Raw genomic sequence first — 17517 nt, 5'->3', positions numbered from 1 at the left:
AACTGGCAAGGATTTCAGCTCTGAAGCCAAAAAAATTTGTGAATGCATTAGTGAGGTAGTATTTAAGTCCCAGATCCTCTCAGCTTTTCTTCCCTACAGCGACTGACTGAAGAGTCAGATGAAGCCCCCTTTTCATCATAAAAGGGGGTTGGTTCCAGATATAGGACTCTCAAGGATCAAACATTAATACAAGTACAGTGAAATTCCTTTAATCTGGCACTAAGTAATCAGGAAAAGCTGTAATGTAATAGTCGCTTGAAAATGTGCGCCATTTTCATCCACCTTCCTGAACAAGTCTTCATTTCCTTTACTACTGAGATAAAGACCGGTCTCACACAAGAATATTACTGGGGTATTTCTGCACCCGTAATACAGGGAGATGTCCCGACCCAACCACAGGTCTTCTCAACTGATTTATGATGCTGTGGGTTTGGGTCACTAGACCCGTGGTCCGGCCACAACACTTCACTTGTCCATAATAGGTTTGTGGTAATCTGGGCATACACTAAACAGCCACTTTATTAGAGCCCCAAACCCTTTCATGAAATTATCCCCGTGACCCCGGAGTGCGGCATAATATCACATGACAAGTTTTCCATGGACCAGTTTCAGTGTGACTCCACAGTAGGTGGGGAAATCGAGCAATCTGAGTGACTTCCAACGAGGCCGGGTCATCGGTGCTAGACTAGCCGGGCCAGGATTTCACTGACAACCTTGTGGGGTGGTCTCGGGCAGTGGTGTGGAGAATATACTGAAAATGGCGTGATCAAGGCAAACATTCTACGAAAGGGGATCTTGTGGATGGAAACTCACCACCAAAAGGGGTCTTAGGAGGATGTCAGGAATTGTTCTAATGAACAAGTGCAGCATGGTCAAGCTAATTGCAGCCAAATACAAAGCTGATGCTGGAACTACCATGTCTGAACGCACAACTCTGTGTTCCTTACCACGGATGGGCTATAACAGCAGACAACCAGTTTCAGCGCCGTTGTGTCCAAATGAAACAGAAAGGCGAAACTCCAGGGGACAAAAATAAGTGCAAAAATGTGATCACCAAGCAGCGAAAAAACATCACCTGGTTGTTTGGATCCAGATTTCTGTCGTATTATGCTGAAGGGAAATCAGAATTTGCCGCAAGCTGTATGAATTAAGGACGCTTCCGGTCAGTTGGTCAGAACATGTAAGCACTTATACGTAATTTGCGACAGCTACGGGAAGCTTCCTGTCCGCAGGGGCCGGTATTCCTTTCAGCATGTAGCGGAATCTACACTGCGCCAAATTGCTGCGGTTCTGAAGACCAAAAAAGGTCCAAAACGCTACTAGATGGGTCTCTAATGAATTGGCCATTCAGTGTATTGTACGCTTGTATGGCAGTCCAATGAACCAGAACATCTGATAATCTGCAGCCTCCCATTCCCACCGATGCCGGATTAAAGGAATTTTACTGGATTTAGAAACACTCTTCTCACACGGCCGAGAAAGTCGAGCGAGAGTTAAGCATTACGAGATGCCCGAATATGAATCTTGTACTTTTGAATGGGGTCATATACATGAGCCATTTTTTTCCGTATCGCAACGCAGTGGGAAACAAAATGTGATGTGCATGCGAGATCTTCCATTGAAAACAATGGGAAACACCTGACAATCCTGCGGCGCAGCTGAAAGCCGCACTGGAGGACCGCTACTTTACCAAAAGTGATGGGGGACATTTTTAAAGAAAAACACCTCACATTCCTGGGCAAGTCAAACGCTCCTAAACGCGATATCGGGCTGCGTTTCATGGTCCGATATCATTCTCACCCGTGTGACATTACCCTAAGGGGACTGAGAAGATGCAATCAGCTGGGTAGTCGTCATATTGTGGTCTTTACCACCAAATGAAAGTGCAGACTCAGAAGATTCCAAGCGGTCAAAGTGAGGTTAATGGGGATTCCAGAAATTCCTCGCTATGACAAACATTCATTTTCTGACCTCTTCGTAGGGATGACATTACACAAATATTTACTGATCACATAGACGTGGGGGTACGGCCGCCCCACAATAGACGCCAGCAGTAAGGGTACTTTTACAGGGGAGTGATAGGCGTTCAGTGAATGTAGGCGAAGAGCGCCAAAGATCTCTTTCGGCTGCCCGCCTCTATTCACTGTGAAAAAGCAGCCATTTATATTGCCCAAGAAGCCGCTCACTACTCACTAGTCATTCTGTTTTAGCTCACCATAACGAAGCGATCAATGAGCGATTTCTCGCTCAGTCCTCGGTCGGGTCCCGCGTTTACATGGGACTACTGTTGCTAAAGATGGCTCGTTTGAGTAATTTTTTGGATGATCATTGGTCGGTGTAAAAGTACCGTTATAGGGTTTTATGGCTACTTGACAACATGCCCCTTTTAGTGCCCCTTGAAGAGCAGCAGTACTTATCTTTGCCCTGCTGCCACGATCCAGGGCTGCACACCGGCTGTGGTGCCAACATTTGCTGTGACAGTTGTCATCACCAGAAGTCAGGTGCCCGGTGCAGTGCCACCGCTTTATCCTCTGGCATCAGCGCTCACATCCTGAGTGCCATGATGCCAGGAGTTCAGGAATGTGATGTGGCAGCCCTTTGATTGGCTGCAGCAGTCACCCGACTTCGGGTGATGACAACTGTCACAACAAACACCGGGACCACAGCGGGGCTGCAGCCCTGGATCGCGGCACCAGGGTACGGACAAGTACTGTTCCTCTTTTTATTTACCCACAGAGGGCACTAAAGGATGCATGTTGTGTAGTAACCAGTAAACCCCTTTAAAAGGGGGTTTTCCGGCACTGAACTATTGATAGCCCGTTCTCAGTATATTGACTATGCCTGGTATCGTAGCTCCATCCCATTCACTTCAATGGGACAGAGCTGCACTGTGGCATTGTAACGATTGAAAGTGACATCACTGGCCTAGGAAGGCACCGTGGCGCTCACTGAAGAACCGCAGCCTCTTCAATCAGGTGATCAGCGAGGATACCAAGTGGTGGACCCCCACTAATCAACTATTCATGACTTATCTTGAGGATAGGATTGCATATGAGATAGGGATTTACTATACGGGTTATATACAGGGCAATAACTAGTATCCATCTGCCTGGAAGATGCATTGTGGTGATAATAGCAGACAGTACGAGAACATTCGCACATGGGATCAGATCCATATTGTGATGTCTACGGTCATCTTATGGCCACATTACATCTGTATATACTACTTTCATAAGTGGGACTGAATCTCATCAGAATAAGGAAGTGGCAGTTTGGGGGGAAAACGCTGTACAGTACATTGTGCAACATCTTCTGGTGTCTTGATGTTACAATAGTTGGATGTTGCAACATAGAAAGCTCTGTAATGATAGATGTTCCATATCCAACGCCCAGTATACTGAGACCTGCTCTGTAGAAGAGTCCCGTATACTGAGATCAGCTCTGTAGAAGAGCCCCGTATACTGAGACCTGCTCTGTAGAAGAGCCCCGTATACTGAGACCTGCTCTGTAGAAGAGCCCCGTATACTGAGACCTGCTCTGTAGAAGAGCCCCGTATACTGAGACCTGCTCTGTAGAAGAGCCCCGTATACTGAGACCTGCTCTGTAGAAGAGCCCCGTATACTGAGACCTGCTCTGTAGAAGAGCCCCGTATACTGAGACCTGCTCTGTAGAAGAGCCCCGTATACTGAGACCTGCTCTGTAGAAGAGCCCCGTATACTGAGACCTGCTCTGTAGAAGAGCCCCGTATACTGAGACCTGCTCTGTAGAAGAGCCCCGTATACTGAGACCTGCTCTGTAGAAGAGCCCCGTATACTGAGACCTGCTCTGTAGAAGAGCCCCGTATACTGAGACCTGCTCTGTAGAAGAGCCCCGTATACTGAGACCTGCTCTGTAGAAGAGCCCCGTATACTGAGACCTGCTCTGTAGAAGAGCCCCGTATACTGAGACCTGCTCTGTAGAAGAGCCCCGTATACTGAGACCTGCTCTGTAGAAGAGCCCCGTATACTGAGACCTGCTCTGTAGAAGAGCCCCGTATACTGAGACCAGCTCTGTAGAAGAGCCCCGTATACTGAGACCAGCTCTGTAGAAGAGCCCCGTATACTGAGACCAGCTCTGTAGAAGAGCCCCGTATACTGAGACCAGCTCTGTAGAAGAGCCCCGTATACTGAGACCAGCTCTGTAGAAGAGCCCCGTATACTGAGACCAGCTCTGTAGAAGAGCCCCGTATACTGAGACCAGCTCTGTAGAAGAGCCCCGTATACTGAGACCTGCTCTGTAGAAGAGCCCCGTATACTGAGACCTGCTCTGTAGAAGAGCCCCGTATACTGAGACCTGCTCTGTAGAAGAGCCCCGTATACTGAGACCAGCTCTGTAGAAGAGCCCCGTATACTGAGACCAGCTCTGTAGAAGAGCCCCGTATACTGAGACCAGCTCTGTAGAAGAGCCCCGTATACTGAGACCAGCTCTGTAGAAGAGCCCCGTATACTGAGACCAGCTCTGTAGAAGAGCCCCGTATACTGAGACCTGCTCTGTAGAAGAGCCCCGTATACTGAGACCTGCTCTGTAGAAGAGCCCCGTATACTGAGACCTGCTCTGTAGAAGAGCCCCGTATACTGAGACCTGCTCTGTAGAAGAGCCCCGTATACTGAGACCTGCTCTGTAGAAGAGCCCCGTATACTGAGACCTGCTCTGTAGAAGAGCCCCGTATACTGAGACCTGCTCTGTAGAAGAGCCCCGTATACTGAGACCTGCTCTGTAGAAGAGCCCCGTATACTGAGACCTGCTCTGTAGAAGAGCCCCGTATACTGAGACCTGCTCTGTAGAAGAGCCCCGTATACTGAGACCTGCTCTGTAGAAGAGCCCCGTATACTGAGACCAGCTCTGTAGAAGAGCCCCGTATACTGAGACCTGCTCTGTAGAAGAGCCCCGTATACTGAGACCTGCTCTGTAGAAGAGCCCCGTATACTGAGACCTGCTCTGTAGAAGAGCCCCGTATACTGAGACCTGCTCTGTAGAAGAGCCCCGTATACTGAGACCTGCTCTGTAGAAGAGCCCCGTATACTGAGACCTGCTCTGTAGAAGAGCCCCGTATACTGAGACCTGCTCTGTAGAAGAGCCCCGTATACTGAGACCTGCTCTGTAGAAGAGCCCCGTATACTGAGACCTGCTCTGTAGAAGAGCCCCGTATACTGAGACCTGCTCTGTAGAAGAGCCCCGTATACTGAGACCAGCTCTGTAGAAGAGCCCCGTATACTGAGACCTGCTCTGTAGAAGAGCCCCGTATACTGAGACCTGCTCTGTAGAAGAGCCCCGTATACTGAGACCTGCTCTGTAGAAGAGCCCCGTATACTGAGACCTGCTCTGTAGAAGAGCCCCGTATACTGAGACCTGCTCTGTAGAAGAGCCCCGTATACTGAGACCTGCTCTGTAGAAGAGCCCCGTATACTGAGACCTGCTCTGTAGAAGAGCCCCGTATACTGAGACCTGCTCTGTAGAAGAGCCCCGTATACTGAGACCTGCTCTGTAGAAGAGCCCCGTATACTGAGACCTGCTCTGTAGAAGAGCCCCGTATACTGAGACCTGCTCTGTAGAAGAGCCCCGTATACTGAGACCTGCTCTGTAGAAGAGCCCCGTATACTGAGACCTGCTCTGTAGAAGAGCCCCGTATACTGAGACCTGCTCTGTAGAAGAGCCCCGTATACTGAGACCTGCTCTGTAGAAGAGCCCCGTATACTGAGACCAGCTCTGTAGAAGAGCCCCGTATACTGAGACCAGCTCTGTAGAAGAGCCCCGTATACTGAGACCAGCTCTGTAGAAGAGCCCCGTATACTGAGACCAGCTCTGTAGAAGAGCCCCGTATACTGAGACCAGCTCTGTAGAAGAGCCCCGTATACTGAGACCAGCTCTGTAGAAGAGCCCCGTATACTGAGACCTGCTCTGTAGAAGAGCCCCGTATACTGAGACCTGCTCTGTAGAAGAGCCCCGTATACTGAGACCTGCTCTGTAGAAGAGCCCCGTATACTGAGACCTGCTCTGTAGAAGAGCCCCGTATACTGAGACCTGCTCTGTAGAAGAGCCCCGTATACTGAGACCTGCTCTGTAGAAGAGCCCCGTATACTGAGACCTGCTCTGTAGAAGAGCCCCGTATACTGAGACCTGCTCTGTAGAAGAGCCCCGTATACTGAGACCTGCTCTGTAGAAGAGCCCCGTATACTGAGACCTGCTCTGTAGAAGAGCCCCGTATACTGAGACCTGCTCTGTAGAAGAGCCCCGTATACTGAGACCTGCTCTGTAGAAGAGCCCCGTATACTGAGACCTGCTCTGTAGAAGAGCCCCGTATACTGAGACCTGCTCTGCAGAAGAGTACAGTGCAGAAGAGCAAGTGTGATGACACAAAGCAAAAAACATGTGTAATTAACTGTTCTGTGTGTAATGATACAGTGGGGACATTTTATTAAAGGGGTTGAACCAAGATTTAAAGTCACCTCCTAGCCACAGGATAGGGGATAACTTGCTGATCGGTGGAAGTCTCACCACTTAGACCCCCCACGCTCTGCAGAACAGGGCTCCCATGTCCTGCTCTCATCACTGCATCCTGAACGGAACAGCATGCACGATTGGCGCACCATTCATTTCAATGGGACTGATGGAAATAACTGAGTGGCACCCGCAAGAGTATCTAGGCAGTCCCACTGAAAGTGCACAGAGCACTAGTGAATTTGCTTCACCAGCGCTCCACTCAGTCTCCTCCTCACTGAGGTGGTTGAAATTACCCCACAGTAAGGACAGGGGGACTTGGGACCCCCATTCATTGGATTGGTAGGGGTCTCAGTGGTGACCCCCAGTGATGAGCAATTCATCCCTTATTCTACCCCCATTGACTTCAACAACTATCGTTCCCGTGTAAGCACAGGAGCGATAGCTGGGCAGCAGTCCGTAGGATGGCTATCGGGTCCTTATGCACCCAACAGTCATCTGATGTAAAAAGAGACCAAAAAGAGCTGCTGGACACTGTAAATCACTTACTATGTGGGCACAGCAGCTTGTGCCCTTATGGTCCTGTATAGCATATACACTATACCAGAGCAATAACATGGAGCCATCTCACCCGGTATCTAATGGAGCAGCTCATCCTGGCACAGGTAACGAGCAGGACAGGAGATGTAGTACCACACTGTACTGTAAAGAGGCACTACTAGACATCCATTCAATGCATGCACCTCAGTAATACAGGAGTTTTACCATGAAACGGCCATGCTGATTGGCTGGATGTTCCAGCATAGTGAATGTGCGTCAGATCCGGACTGTCTGTGACATTGTGTGCTGAATCTGGTTTCAAGTTACAATCGCCAGGAGAGACCGCTATATGCTGAAAATATTGTATCCCAAGGACACTGTAACCTGAGAGACCAAGTGTGTGATAGGACAATGCAACAACTGTGTGTCAGATACAAAGTAACAACTGTGTATTGTATGAGGTCACAACGCAACAACTGTGTGTCAGATACAAAGTAACAACTGTGTATTGTATGAGGTCACAACGCAACAACTGTGTGTCAGATACAAAGTAACAACTGTGTATTGTATGAGGTCACAACGCAACAACTGTGTGTGAGATACAAAGTAACAATGTGTGTGATGATACAATATAACTGTATTGTATGAGGTTATAACGCAACAACTGTGTGTGTGATGATACAGAGTAACACCTCTGTGTGTTGTGTGATGACATGCGCAACAACTGTGTGCAGGGCTGTGATGTTACACATAATACACAGTTGTCACACTGCATCATCACACAGACAGTTGTTACATTGTATCATCGCAGAGTGGCTACATTGTATTAACTGTTTGATGGCAGGCTGTGACAGCTGTGTTTACTGTGTGAGGTTACACTGTAACAGCTGTGTGTGTGATATGGATGACCTGTGTGTGGCTGTGATGTTACATTGTATCAGCTGTGTGGAGCCCAGAGGACACATCTCTTACCTTCCTCTACAGGCACATTATTCTGCTCCTCCACTTCCTATGTTGCTATATTCACCAGCATTTCCTGTTTGGAGTCATTGTGACGTCATGGGGGAGGATTTAGCTGATGCCACTGGGTGTGATGTAACAGGAGGCGTGTCTGGGGAACGAGGCTGGATAATTAACTCCACTACTCTGGAAGGAGAGGACAGAGCAGAGTTGGTATATCCGATGTAGCAGAGCTGATAGGGATATATTAGATGTAGCAGAGTTGAAAGGAGTGTATTAGATGTAGCAGAACAAAGAGGGGTATATTAGATATAGCAGCACGGATAGGTATAAATGAGATGTAGCAGGGCTGAGAGGGGTATTTTACATGTAACAGAGCTGAGAGGGGAATATTAGATGTAGCAGAGCGGATAGGGGTATATTAGATGTAGCAGAGCGGAGAGGGGTATATTAAATGTAGCAGAGCTGAGTGGTGTATATTAGATGTAGCAGAGCGGATAGGGGAATATTAGATGTAGCAGAGCGGATAGGGGAATATTAGATGTAGCAGAGCTGAGGGGGGAATATTAGATGTAGCAGAGCTGAGAGGGGAATATTAGATGTAGCAGAGCGCATAGGGGAATATTAGATGTAGCAGAGCTGAGGGGGGAATATTAGATGTAGCAGAGCTGAGAGGGGTATATTAGATGTAGCAGAGCTTAGAGGGGAATATTAGATATAGCAGAGCTGAGTGGTGTATATTAGATGTAGCAGAGCGGATAGGGGAATATTAGATGTAGCAGAGCTGAGGGGGGAATATTAGATGTAGCAGAGCTGAGAGGGGTATATTACATGTAGCAGAGCTTAGAGGGGTATATTAGATGTAGCAGTGCGGATAGGGGCATATTATATATAGCAGAGCGGATAGGGGTATATTAGATGTAGCAGAGCGGATAGGGGTATATTAGATGTAGCAGAGCAGATAGGAGTATATTAGTAGCAGTGCTGATAGGAGTATATTAGATGTAGCAGAACTGATTGCTGCAGTAAGTGGACATTTTGTGTGCTTATTGTCAAGGGATCCTTCTAACAAATGGGTAATATACCAAAAGTGAAGGGGATAACGGTAATACACCTGGTGGTGTAGGACAGTTGGAGAGTCAATAGAGTTGTCCAGGATTAGAAAAAGGCATCTCTATAAATGCAGCCTGAAGCGTCTGGGCCTACATATGAGCCTGATAGAGCTGGAGGGACTGGTCAGGTTATGTAAGAGAACAGATGACGGATAGACACGTCTCTCCCATACATTTTTCATCAGTGTGATGGCGCTTTGTATTCATCTCATTGGATTTGCATAATTAAAGAACCCATAAAAAAAAAGTTAATCTACAGTAATGGATTTTATGGATGCCCTCTGGGTGGAGACGCCACTTTTAGGGACTGAAAGAATAGCTATAAATGTTATGTACAGACTACAGCTCTACTTTCCCCTCTGCTGTTCAGATAACCCAAACTTAGATGACTATGGGCCGGTTGCACCAAAGTTTTGATCTAAGATCAAGTAGAAAAATGTAGCCCATGATCTTGGTTCAATTTGATCCCCTGAATTTACTGGATCAACTAGTTGAACTCAGTATAGCAATCAAAATCCAAGATGGTGTACTTGGCTGATGGCCTGATAGGCTCTTCCTGTGGCATAGCTTCATAGACTGCCTGTTACAATGCGGTATAATGCAATACTGTGATATTGCATTATACTCTAGGAGTGATCAAACCATCTTCATGTTTAAGTCCCCTGAACATCATCAGAAAATAATAACCACAACGCCAGAATTGAGCTTTTTTGGTCACCCTGTCTCCAATAAAAAATTTAATAAAAAATCAATCCAAAAGTCGTATGTACTCCTAACTTGTACCAATAGAAATTACAGGATGTCCTGCAAAAAGTGAGCTTTCATGCAACTGTGTTGATAGAAAATATTTTTTTAAAGGAAGTACAGCTTAAAAAAAAAAACTTTATAAATTTAGTATCATTGAAATCTTTTTTACCTATAGAATACAGATATCCTGTCATTTTTGCTGAAGTGTGTAAACCGTAGAAACAAGACCCTCCCAAAGATGACAGAATTGCGTTTTTTTCCTCATTTCATTCCACTTAGTATTTTTTTAATGTTTTTCAGTATATTATCTGGTACATTAAATAAGACTAATGAAAAATACAACTTGTCCCATAAAAAACAAACCCTCAGACAGCTACAGTGATGAATAAATAAAAAAGTTATGTTTTTTTTTTGTTTTTTTTTAAAGTGGGGAGGAAAAAACAAAAATGGAAAAAAGGGGCCACATCTGTAAGAGGTTAGCAAATACAGAACCAGAGCCAGAAAGTATATTTCTTTTCTATATGGTCAGTTTTTGATGAGTGTCCAAGCTGCAGGAACTTAGCAAAACTCAAAATTTGCTCCTCACCCCCAAAAAAGTCTATATATGTACCACAAGGTTCTGTCCTGGGCCCAGTGTTGTTCAACATTTTTGTGAAAGATCTGCAGAAGGGAGTGGAGGGGAAACTGATCAAATTTGCCAACGACACAAAGCTAGGAGGGATAGCTAGCACTTGAGAAGCGAGAAAGGGGATTCAAAAAGATCTAGACAAGCTTGAACAGTGAGCAGTGACTAACAGAATGGTATTTATTTAACAAGTAGAAATGCAAAGTCCTACATCTGGGCAAGAAAAATGAAAAAAAAAATTGGGCTAAGCAGTGCATATGAAAAAGACTTGGGTATACTAATAGATCAAAGATTGAACATGAGTCAACAATGTGATGCAGCAGCAAAAAAAGCAAACACAATTCTGGAAAGTATTAAGAGAAGCATAGAGTCTAGATCACGTGAGTTCGTTATCGCCTCTACTCTTCCTTAGTCAGACCTCATCTGGAATACTGTGTCGAGTTCTGGGCACCCCGATTTAAAAAAGGCAGACAAACTCGAGCAAGTTCAGAAAGACTTACCAAGATGGTGAGCGGTCTGCAAAACATGTCCAATGAGGAACGGTTAAAGGATCTGGGAATGTTTAGCTTGCAAAAAAGAAGGCTGAGAGGAGACTTAATAGCTGTCTACAAATATCTGAAGGGCTGTCACACTGCAGAGGGATCAGGCCTATTCGCATTTGCACAAGGAAAGACTAGAAGTAATGGGGTGAAACTGACACAGATTAGATATTAGAAAAAAATTTCTGTCAGTGAGGGTGATCAATGAGTGGAACAGGTTACCACAGGAGGTGGTGAGTTCTTTTTCAATGGAAGCGTGCAAACAAAGGCTGGACAAATATCTGTCTGGGATGATTTAGTGAATCCTGCACTGAGCAGGGGGTTGGACCCGATGACCCTGGAGGTCCCTTCCAACTCTACCATTCTATGATGTATTATATATACATATGACAGGTAGACAGTGGTTCAGCTCTAGTATACCTCTAAATACTACAGTTATCATATACCGTATTCAAATACTGGCTCTGCATAGTGATTGCAGTGCAGTTACCTCCAGTGATCACAGGTGATGTCATCTCTGTTTGAAGTCATCCACCTTTGGTTTTCCTCTCTGTGGGTTCAGACCGCCAGTGAGATTACCTCCAGCCGTGATATATTTATGGTTCAAAATATTTTTATTGGTTTTATCTTGTATACAATAACTTCTTTTATCAAATAAATCAAAATTGTTACTAAGAGAACTGTTGTTGAGCTCTAGTCTTTGATTCTCCTCGAGTGTCCATGTATCTTCTGTGAACTTCTCCCCGATTACCGGGGTGAGAACCATCGCCTGCGGTTATATACGTAAATCACTCAATCTCTCAAAACCGGAGGGTGGGGGAACATATTAATAGCATAACTGCTTATCGTACATTTTCACTCTAATTGTACTTAATATAAACCAGCTCAATAGTATATACTTTGGAGAAAGAGAAAAATTTCAATAAAGAACGGAGGTGGAAATAAAAGAGAGTTGGGGAAAGAAAGAAAAAGAAAAAGGAGAGGGGGGGGGTGACGTATAGGAGGATATAAGGAATATGTATAGGAGGGGGGGGGGAGGGACCGACCTAGTCAGCTTCTGTTTGTGTACATGTGGCTCCCCTACTCTTGGGAGCCCGTGGCAACCAGTTGTTGGCGTACCCGAGGTGGCGGGGTGGTTCCATTCGCCACCCATGTGATCACCTCCTGTGAGTCTCGGCGCTGATTCCATTTGAACCAGACTGATAGATACTTATTATATCTCAACTCATCTCTAGCACATATTTCTTCTAGATGCCTTATGTTGTCTAGGGCTTCCAGCCACATTATCCGGGAGGGAGGGGATGTAGACTTCCATTTTCTGGGTATTACCTGACGTACTGCTAGGATGAAAAATCTTAATAATGAGTTCTTGGCCTGCGCCAATGATCCAGGAAACATTGACAGTAGTGTAAGTTCCGGAGTCAGATGTATCTGGTTGCCACCGACCCAAGCATATAGGGTACCCACCTCCTGCCATAGAGGGCCTATCAGCGTACATGACCACCATATATGGGTAAGCGTACCTTTTTCTGAGTTACATCTCCAGCAGACATCCGAATGTTGGGGGCAGAATCTGGCCAAACTCTCCGGTGTCCTATACCATCTCGTCAGGACTTTATAGTTTAGTTCTTGTAATTTGCTTGATATGTTTATTTTAAATGTCAGTATGTATGCTTTCCTCCATGATTCTTCCGTGAGTGTGGTACCCAGCTCTTGCTCCCATCTCCTTTCTAGGTTCCTCCCCCTATCTTTTGTTTCCTCATCTAGCAAAAATTTGTATAGATCTGAGATTTTTTTGTTCTTCGCCTGATTAAAGACGAATTGATTCTCGAATGGTGTCAATGGGGTGTTTATGTCCTCTAGCTTTCCCAGGGATCTTATGTAGTGGCACAATTGGTGGTATTGATACCATGCTCCGGTCGGGGGCCCCCCTTCTCCTGACACCTCTCCCAAAGGCCTAAGGCCCTCCGTCCCCAGCATGTCCTTGACCCTCGGGATCTCTGTAGGGTGTGTGGCTGTCATTAAATCCGTGAGAGGTGAACCTTTGAAAAATAATGGGATGTCCTTGTTGCCTACCAAGGGTGTCATGGGGCCCGGTCTTGCTATTAGTTTTGCTTTCGAAGCCGGCCCTATCCATGCCGCTAAGATATTTTCTGTGAATGGTGACAGTCCCATGTTTCTAAAGCCTGAATGTCCCGGTAGCCATAGTAGTCCCTGTCCCTTATATGGTATCTCCCCCTGCTCCATCGTCACCCACCGTTTCTGAGGGTTCCTTTGTGTTAGATCTAGTACGCGTCTTGCTAAGGTGGCCTTGTAATACAGTGCTATATTCGGGATTCCCATCCCACCCCGCTCCCGGGGGCCGGTGAGAACCCTCCAGTTGCGTCTAGGTTGCCTGCCGCCCCAGATGAAACGCATCATTGTCTTCCTGATCTGATTAAGGAAAGTCCCCGGTAATCGTATCGGTACGGTTTGAAGGGCATACAAGAGCCTGGGAAGGATGTTCATTTTGACCGTGCTAGTTCTACCGAACCAGGAAAGGGGCACTGTACGCCATTTTTCCATGTCTTCTTCTAGTTTCGTTAGGAGGGGTTTATAGTTTTTCTGAAAGAGGTCAGCTATGTCAGGTGTGATTATGATTCCCAGATATTTGATACTGTGCTTGTTCCAGGAGAATGGGAACGCTGGTCTAATGGCTTCTACTTCCTCCTCTGGGATGTTTATATTGAGAATCTCAGATTTACTCAGATTTACTTTAAAGTTTGAGAGTCGGCTAAATTGATGGAATTCTTTTAGGATGTTAGGAAGGGTTATTCTAGGATTAGTTATGTACATTAGCAAATCATCAGCGTATAATGCAGTTTTTTGCTCCTCACTATTTGTCTGAACTCCCTGAATATTCTTGTTTGCCCGAAGGGCGTTTGCCAATGTCTCCATAACAATAATATATAGAAAAGGGGACAACGGGCAACCCTGACGGGTACCATTTTTAATCTTGAGCTGCTGGGATAGTCTGCCATTAACCCTAATTCTCGCGGATGGGTGTGTGTACAGTGCCATTACCCACCCAAGAAATCTCGGACCTAACCCGATTTGCTCCAGGGCCGCCTCCAGGAACCCCCATCCCACCCTGTCAAACGCTTTTTCCGCGTCGACCGTTAGGAGACAAAGTTGTTCTCTCGAGCTCTGAGCTCTGGACAGGAGTGATAATGTTCTTATTGTATTATCTCCCGCTTCCCTGCCAGGTACGAATCCCACCTGATCTCCATGTATCAGGGTGGGGATGAGGGGCTGGAGGCGAGCCGCAAGCATCTTGGAGAATAATTTCGTATCGACATTCAATAACGAAATTGGCCTATAGCTTCCACATTGAGTAGGGTCTTTCCCGGGTTTGGGTAGGACCGTGATGACCGCCTGTAGGGCTTGTTGCGGGAAAGAGCATTCCCTGGTGATGGCATTAAAGGCATCTAGTATTGTGGGGGCCAGTTGGTCGCTAAGTGTTTTAAAAAAGCGAGGCGTAAAGCCATCCGGGCCCGGGCTCTTGCCTATCTTTAGTGAAGATATCGCCTCTTTTAGTTCCTGCAGTGTGAAATCGCCTTCGAGGGCCTGTTGATCAGAGTCCGATACCGAGTTAGGGGTGTGTGCTGCAATGTATGTTTTCCTCTCTTCATTTAGTTCTTGCCCCTGTGCTCCCTTGCCTTCCTCCAAATTATATAAATCTTGATAGAACTTTTGAAAGCTCTCCAAGATGCCGGTGTTATGATGTATTAGCCCCTCTCCTGGTTTGTTGATTGCAAATATGTGCGATTGTTGCGTTCTGGGATTTAGGGCCCTCGCTAGTCCCCTGCCGCACTTGTCTCCGAATTCATAGAATCTTCCCCGTAGTTTATCCCGTTGACAAAGTGAGGCCTGATCTAGTACCCTGAGTATTTCTGTCCGTTTGGAAGATATTTCTGCCGCTATATTATCTGCCGGGTTCGATTTATTTGCTGTCTCTAGTCTGTCTAGATTTGCTAGTAGTTCTTCTATCTTAGCTGTTCTGATTTTTTTAAGCCTAGCCCCATGCGCGATAAATATGCCTCGTAGGACACACTTGAGTGCCTCCCATTTAATGGGGGCTGGTGTGGGGTCTGTTTCGTGATTTGCTCTGAAGTCTTCTATTGTCTGTTGTATCTCTTGTTTGCATACCACGTCCTCCAACAGGTTATCATTCAGTCGCCAATCGAGGGACGTACTATCTCTTCTGTCTGCCCTCAGAGACCCCCAGACCGGAGCATGGTCCGACCAAATAAACTTGCCTATTGTTGAGGAAGGGGACCTGTCTAGTAGCCCATGTGTTATGTATAGATAGTCCAGTCTGTGATAACTGTTGTGTGCGTATGAGTGATAGCTGTAGTCTTTCTCCCTTGGGTGTAGTGTTCTCCATAGGTCTATGAGCCTGAGGTTTGCTAGTTCTGATTTGAGTTTGCGTGTGGTTGAGGGGGAGACCCCCGACTTACCCCCTGACGAATCATGTGCTGGATCCATGCTTAGATTAAAGTCGCCTCCGAGGATGATGTTAGATCCGTCTGCGAACTTCGCCAGTGCCCCCAACACTCGGATGCCAAACGGCAACTGACCCTGGTTAGGAAAATAAGCATTCGCCACAGTTAAAACTTCGTTATTCACCAAGATCTTTATAAATATAAATCTTCCTTTTTTATCTATTTCAGAGGATATCAATTTGTGGGGCAGGCTTTTATGGATGGCAATTGAGGTGCCACACGCTTTTTTATTTGGGTGCGGGCTATGGAGCCAGGTGGTGTAGTGACGATGTTTGCATCTGGGTATTTTCGTGTCTTGAAAATGCGTTTCCTGAAAGAGGACTATCATGGTTCTTTTTTTGTGTAGGTGGTCGAGAATTTGTCCTCTCTTAGCTGGCTTGTTCAGCCCCCTTATATTATAGGAGCAGAAAGTTATGTCAGCCATCTGGTTTTGATTTTGAAAGGCTCGCTTATGGGTCGGTCTGTGGGAGGATGAGGCCTGTTCAGGCTCCCGGAGGCGGGGTAGGGTAGAGGGGTTGGGAAGGAGAATGAGGTTAGGTAGAGAGATAAGAAAAAGAGGAGGTCCGTCTCGCGGACCCTGTGCAGCATTAAGCCGCTGCACGTGCTGAACAGGTGAGCTACTGGCCTGTTAGCTGCCAGTCTTTGCACGAAGTGCATTTGGTCACCTGAGGTGGGAGGCGTGAAGGAATGACAGTAGCAAGCTTTGTCTTCCCGCGTCCCCCCCCCAGGCCTGAGAAGAACTTCTTCTCCAAATATGCAATAGGCCACTATCATGGGCCTTGAGTGCTACCTCTCGAGGCACCAACATCCACTTTAACTTCAATATGAACTATAACATTAACATAAATGCAACCCGGACTCTTTCTTTTTGTCCACGAACTAACAGCGGGGATGCATGATCCACATGGGGCTGCCATCATTAAACTGTAACATGTAAAGAGTGTTATGTAACCAAAGGTAGGAAGCTGTAGTATTCGCTCCCTGTGTCCTTTTTGTTAGGGGTTATTCCTTCAGGGTCATGGCTTCCAGAGTCAAGTAGCCTCCTCCGCTGGCCTCCTTCTCTCGCTTCTGGATTTTGGTTGTACTGTCTGCCATTGTTCCTGGGCGGTGGGGGCCACTACTGTCGGCGTTTCTGGCCAGTCTGGCAGGGATATCATAGGTAAGTTTAAAGTGCCTAGGAAGTTTGGCAGGTCCCCCAGGGTGCGGAACGTGGCCGACTTCCCGTTCCTCCTGGCCGTTAGCGAGAAGGGGAATCCCCATCTGTATGGGACTCCCTGATTCTGTAGGGTTGTTAGGAGCGGTCTCAGGGCCCCCCTCAGCCACAGGGTATGTCGAGCTAGATCCTGTAAAAGCATTAATGGTCTGCCTTTGTGTTGTAAGCCCCCTTTTTCTCTAGCTTTGCGGAGTATTATGTCCTTTTCTCTGAAATAGTGGATCCTGCAAATAACATCCCTGGGTCTGTTGGGATCCGCTGATTTAGGACCTAGTGCTCTGTGAATACGATCGATCTCAATAGTGCGCTCGGGAGGGTAGTCTATTAACTGTTGAAAAAACGATTGCGCCCATGCCTCTAGGTGTTGCCCTTCTACTTCTTCTGACAGGCCGCGTATGCGCAGATTATTTCTACGGTTCCTGTTTTCCAGGTCGTCAACATGCATTATAATACTTGTGATTTGATCGGCTTGTGCTTGTATTGCCTGACGATGTGTTTCTAGGATGGCCGCCGTGTTCTCCTGTGTCTCCTCCACCTGTAGGATTCTATGGCCTAAGTGCTGCATGTCTGCATGTATCTGCTCCATGACCTGCTTATTAGATGTTTCAAGTCTCTGGAACAGACTGTCCAGCTCTGATTTTGTGGGAATGGCCATTATATGGCTCTTCCATGCCTCCTCTTTATCTTCTGCCTGCTGGGTTTGTGTCCCTTTTTTCTTTTTAATTGCAGAGCTCACAGTGTGGGGTTCAGGGGTCTGTGG

The 17517-nt window shown here is 46.6% G+C and overlaps 1 protein-coding gene across 1 annotated transcript in view; it reads right to left on the bottom strand.

Annotated features, from left to right (window-relative positions):
* The window catches only part of ZFYVE27 (zinc finger FYVE-type containing 27), an 87472-nt gene extending 79423 nt beyond the window's left edge, over nucleotides 1-8049 (bottom strand). The window contains exon 1 of the mRNA XM_066601090.1: nucleotides 7990-8049. The gene's annotated coding sequence lies outside the window, so the exon portion shown is untranslated. The remainder of the gene's footprint in view (nucleotides 1-7989) is intronic.
* Between the last annotated feature and the right edge of the window lie 9468 nt (nucleotides 8050-17517).

This window comes from Eleutherodactylus coqui, chromosome 4 (assembly GCF_035609145.1).
Source record: "Eleutherodactylus coqui strain aEleCoq1 chromosome 4, aEleCoq1.hap1, whole genome shotgun sequence".
Classification (NCBI taxonomy): Eukaryota; Metazoa; Chordata; class Amphibia; order Anura; family Eleutherodactylidae; genus Eleutherodactylus; species Eleutherodactylus coqui.
Note: the sequence above shows the minus strand (reverse complement) of the source record. Positions and strands in the feature narration are given on the sequence as shown.